Consider the following 6,286-nt stretch of genomic DNA (forward strand, 5'->3'; position numbering starts at 1 on the left):
TAGCACCTTAGACACAGATAAGGATTGTGAGGTTACTTCCTTGTCATTACAAAGCCCCGGATTGCCAATGACTACACTAATGAACAAATTGGATAATCACATCCACCAGTTGTGGAAGCACACATGTGCTAATTTGAAAATGCAGCACTCAGGTGTGCTATAAAAGGCAGCAGTTGAGTTCACCTGTCTTCAACAAAAATGGAAGGAGCTAGAAGAAGAAGAAGAAGAGTGAGAATGAGAGGGGGAGCTCCAAGAGGAGATGAGGGAGGTAGAGGAAGAGGAGAAGGAGGTAGAGGAGGAGGCCCAGGTAGAGGAAGAAGAGAAGGAGAAGATAAAGGAAGAGGCAGACGGAGAGATGATGAATAGTATTCTTGTTGCTTAGTTTTTCTTCAGAGTCAAAGGGTTTGTACTTCATGCAGTAATTTTTTTTTTCATACAGTACTTCATGCAGTTTTTTTTTCCCCGTCATCTACCCGTCATTTTTGGTCAACGATTCCCGGGACCCCGAAACACCGGGGCACATGACATTTGGTGGGTATGTAGCCCCACTATACTTTTATGGAAAAATTTTGTTTGGTCCCCTCCCTGCGCTGGGCCCCCCGAAACCCCAAAAATGCAGTTTTTCCTAAATAACTACCTGAACCGTGGCACCGAGGATGATTTTTAAAAAATGAAAATGCATTTTCATTCTGCTTTAATCGCCCCTCTCTTCAGTTAAGATGTTCAGAGCTGCACCAAATTTTATGTGTATGATTAACCTGGCATTCTCTGGGGGTATGCCAAGTTATGTGTACATTTAGTGACTGTACACTCATTGGCCTGTAGATGGTGGTGCACACATATACACACGCACACACACACACAGGCACGCACATATCGGTATCGGCAATTAGAATGGCCGATACATAATTACAAATTCAGTAGGATTAAAGGAAAACCAAATATTCATCATCATCATCATGGCTGCATTTCCAGTATTGGCGATACGTAGTCGTTTGCAGGGCTCGAAATTAACTTTTTTTCTCAGTGTCCCGAAGCTGTCCCGAATTCTACTTGGCACTGTCCCGGACTTAACCACCAGTGTCCCAAATTCAAGTTCTTGTTTTTTTCCCATTCTACATAATAAACAGCATAATAATCAGTAACTTGCATCACTTAATTAACTCGTTCTGGTCCACCATGTCAGATCTGAACAATTTATTAAACACCGTTTTATTAACATTAATCATCTGCTGTTTCACACAACACTCATTTTCAGAGATTGCGCTTTTGGCTCTTTTTTGAGGTTGCACTAGACGTTCTCATTGTCCATCGTTTTGACTGACAGGGTTGTAAAACATTACGTCAATAATCTATTTTCACGTGTCTTTAATTTCAATGTCAGTTTGGTGTGATGTCATGGCCACAGATCTCAGTGAAAACAATTAGCGTGGGAAATTACCACGAAGCTGTCAGATAGGCTACTCTCCTGCCGTGCTCTCACCCTCTTGTGCACACTCAAATGCGTTCCCAATTAAATAAAGTAGCAAAGCGGAGTTAGATCTGCTGCAACTATCCCGATGTAACAAGCTGTTTTGACATTGTAAACGTTCTCTAAGAAGAGTGTAAAGCAGTTTGCAGTAGCCACAACGTCGTCTATTGATGGAAAACATAGCGAGCGGTCTATGATAACCTAAATGCTCGGCAGGCCAGATTAAAGTGCGTGGCGGGCCGGATCTATGATAAACTAATAAATGCTCGGCGGGCGGATTAAAGTGCGTGGCGGGCCGCAGTTTGGACACCCCTAGCCTTTAGAACTGCCACAGCGAAATGTCAAATGCTAACTTAAATAACTGTTATCATTGTTATAGGCTACCTTGCAACACTATCGTTTTGTCAAATCGCAGTTGCAGTAGGCTATTTAGCTCAGCATGATATTGGTGACGTTTGTCTGTCACTGACAGAAAACACGCAGCGTTTTAGTCAGAGAGGACTGTCATCTCGTCTGTCATGAAAACAAATGCCATTTACCTGCCTGCTAGTTAGGTAAGTTAACCTCTATATCGGAAGGTGACCCATTAGGCCTACCGCCACTTAATATTCATTTAACCAATTAAATGGCGGATTCCTAAGGAAACGCAAGCACCCAGCCCATTTGGGTATCTTACTATATTTGTACCAAAAATAACATTGTAGCCTACCATGATTTGAAGAGCAGTAGCCTAAACAGTGTTGTAAAGCTGCGTGTAGGCTACAAAACCACTTATTTACAGATCAGCTGGCTGACGCTGCTTTTGCCAGCTGTCCGTTACGCCAGGTCAAATGTTGTATCATTTTATCCAGACGAGAAAGATACGTTTAGATTCCCATGTGAACAGTTTAGGAAAAAAGTACCTATTTTGAAATTTGCTTTGCCATTTTTTCTACTGTCCCAGACATCATTCTATTGTGTCCCGGAAGCATTTTTTTATCGTCCCCGGGACGTCGGGACATCGTTAATTTCGAGCCCTGGTTTTGTCCACCAGATGGCACATCCTTGCAGTGAGAGGTAATTTTGTTGAAAGTTAATCTAAAGTGGGTTGGAAAAACAATGGATGCTTCCTACAAGGACTGTAGTTTACCGCAGAGAACGTCTAATAAGGATAGGACGATTTTCACATGAAATGTAATTCCCATTTCTTCTTGAAGCCGAAATAAATCTGAGAATGTTTATCGGACATGCTTGTTTTATACTGCAGGTACGTTAATCTTATAATATCAATAGCTATAAGACCTAGGTACAATAATGTTACCGTTAGCATTGGTTGAGTGATGGAGGCCAATTTGATTGCATTTGTAGAAAACTATGCGGTTATACAAAGCAATCTGTTATCTGACTGACTGTTATCTCATTTGCTTATGACCATAACCTAGGCTACTAACAGGAGCTAGGTGAGTTAGCCACAACACGTTCGCTACGTGATAGTTTTTTAATGAAAAATATATAGGCTACCTGAAAGATAACCTGTCTATGATGCATCCTAAACACCGGGCTGGGACATTTCTGCTCAAAGTCTCAAAAAGCATCTGAGTCAACATTCATTCCCAAACACCCATAGGCTACTTCAATCCTCTATTTTCAAAGGTGATTCAAGTAAGGAAGAGCATGGCCCAAAGTAAAGTAACTAGGACTGAAACTACATAAATTCGTCAAAGTGAATAATTTGTGTCAACTCGCCTATAATTTGTGTCAACTCGCCTATTAACGCACCCGTGATGTCAAGTCAAGTCAAGTCAAGTCAAGTCAAGTTTATTTATATAGCGCATTTCATACACAGAGGTCATTCAATGTGCTTTACATAAACAAAACCAAACAATAATAACAAATAAAAGCATAGAAGGGCAATATAGTCAAAGAATAGTTAAAAGGTAAAGATCATTTAAAAATAAAGAATAATTAGTAAGCAAAAACAAAGGCAAAAGTAGTAAAAAAAGTAATAAAAGACAAGGTAGAATAATTATCAAGGCAGATTCAGAATTTGTAACTCGGCACAGTTAGCAGAAAGCATCTGAGAACAGTTTGGTCTTAAGTCTAGATTTAAAACTGGCTACAGTTGGGGCCTTTTTGATGTCATCCGAAAGTTGGTTCCACAGCTGAACCACATAGCAGCTAAAAGCTGCTTCACCATGTTTAGTTCTAACTGTAGGTTTTACTAGCAGGTTTTTCACCTGGGACCTGAGAGGACGAGAAGGTGTGTACTGCTGAAGCATGTCTGACAAGTATTTAGGTCCTGCTCCATTTACTGATTTATAAACAAGTAATAGTGCTTTAAAGTCAATTCTGTGACTTACTGGAAGCCAGTGCAAGGGCTTAAGAATTGGAGTAATGTGGTCAGTTTTTGTTAGAATCCTAGCTGCTGCATTTTGTATCACCTGAAGCTGTTTAATAGTCTTTTTAGGAAGGCCTGTGAACAGTCCATTGCAGTAATCAACCCTGCTGGAGATAAATGCATTAATGAGTTTTTCTAAGTCATGCTTTGACATCAGCCCATTTGGCAATATTTTTGAGGTGGTAAAAAGCTGATTTAGTTAGCGCTTTCATGTGGCTGTTGAAATTTAGATCACTGTCAAGATTTTTAACAGTATCCTTTGCCTTCAACCCTTTTGTGTCAAGGAGAGTGGCAACCCTAAGTCTTTCCTCCTTTTTAACAAATATAATTACTTCAGTTTTTTCTTTGTTCAGCTGAAGAAAATTTTGAGACATCCAGGTGTTGATTTGTTCTATACACTGACACATAGATTCAAGAGGACCATAGTCATTTGGTGATAGAGCTAAGTAAATTTGTGTGTCATCTGCATAGCTATGATATGAAATCAAATTATTTTGAATGATTTGTCCAAGTGGGAGCATATAGAGGTTGAATAATAGTGGCCCCAAGATCGACCCTGGGGGAACACCACACAGGTCAAGGACGTTGGTGTTGAGGTACAGTTTCGATGGCAACAAAGAAGCTCCTTTCTTGTAGATATGATTTTAGCCAGCTGATAACTATGCCTGTAAATCCAACCCAGTGTTCTAGTCTGTGTAGTAAAATATTGTGATCAACAGTGTCAAATGCTGCACTAAGGTACAGTAGCACTAGGACTGATGTTTTACCTGAATCTGTGTTGAGGCGTATGATATTGGAAACTTTAATGAGAGCTGTTTCAGTGCTGTGATTTGCCCGAAAACCAGACTGAAAGTAATCAAAATAACCACCTTCCTAACATCAAATGGGTAATTGATTAAAGACTACTTTTTCAATAATTTTGCCAATAAAAGGTAGATTGGATATGGGCCTGTAATTGTTTAGCATGGAGGCATTCAGGTTATTTTTCTTGAGAAGTGGCTTTACAACAGCTGTTTTCAGTGACTTAGGAAATGTGCCAGACAGCAGTGATACATTTACAATTTGAAGGACATCCGCCGCTATGAGGTGAAAAACAGTTTTGAAGAAAGTGGTAGGCAGAGTGTCTAAGACACATGTGGAAGAGCTGAGATTCTGTACTGTTTTTTCAAGTGTTTCGTAGTCTATCAAGCTGAACTCTGACATCAAGTTTAGTTTCCCTCTGTTTGTTGCTGGAAGTTCAGGTTGTTGAATTTGTAATTGAGCAGATATGTTGAGTCTGATTTTGTCAATTTTACCTTAAAAAAAAATGAAAACTCATTGCATTTATTAGTTGAGAGAAGTTCAGGCGCTAATTGTGAGGGGGGATTTGTTAACTTATCAACAGTTGAAAATAGAATATGAGTGTTATTTGAACTTCTATTGATAATGTTAGAAAAGAAAGACTGTCTTGCTTTTGCATATTTCAGAGTTATATGTGCGGAGCATCTCTTTATGGATTTCATAGTGGATCTGAAGTTTGTATTTACGCCATTTTTCTTTCAGTCTTCCTACACTCTCTTTTAGAAGTTTAACTGCTGGATTTTGCCTCCATGGTGCTTTCTGTTTGTCCTTAACTTTCTTGAATTGTAATGGAGCAATGTCATCCATAATGTTTGCCATTTTTGCATTAAAGTGATCAAATAAGTCTTCAGAGTCTGACAGTTGACTTGACTTTAGTGAAAGTGCTTGCTCAAAGAGAGCACTTGTCTGATCATTTATGATTCTTTTTACCATCATAGCTGTGTTTTGAGTGTGTGGGGACATAGACACATCAAAGAACACGCAGAAATGATCAGATAAGGCCAGGTCTTTAGAGACATCGAGACCCTTTGTAATAACAAGATCGAGGGTATGGCCCAGAGAGTGTGTTGGCCCCTGTACATGCTGTGTTAGGGAGAATGTATCGATTAGTGCAATGAATTCTTTCCCAGATAGCAAACATACACTGGGACGGAACTGGGCCACACCTACCACAATGTCCGGCACGGATCTGCATAATGGACCTGATCCGGCCCAAACGCACATCGGGTCCAAAATTGGTCTGGATCCGCTTGACGGATCTGGTACCAATAAGGGCTAAGACTGGCCCAGTTCAGTATGGTAGTCTGTGTTACTGACGTGTTCCAGATCTGCTTATCATATGCAATACGGGTCCGCTTTATTGTGTGTGGTAATGGACCCGCTTATTAGACATCAGCCGGCTTTATTTGACATGTGAAATGTGATTGGTAATTAATTATCCTGAAAAATCTGTTTGCTACACATTTGCTAACAGGTTCGTTATAGGTTCACCCAGGCTAAAGTTTATAACGTTTAAGCTCAACTGATAAACATAAGCTAGGCTACAAACACAAGAGGGGGGTAAAAAATCTTTAAACATAAGTGTCTTATTATTTTTT

This window comes from Alosa alosa, chromosome 17 (genome assembly GCF_017589495.1).
Source record: "Alosa alosa isolate M-15738 ecotype Scorff River chromosome 17, AALO_Geno_1.1, whole genome shotgun sequence".
NCBI lineage: Eukaryota > Metazoa > Chordata > Actinopteri > Clupeiformes > Clupeidae > Alosa > Alosa alosa.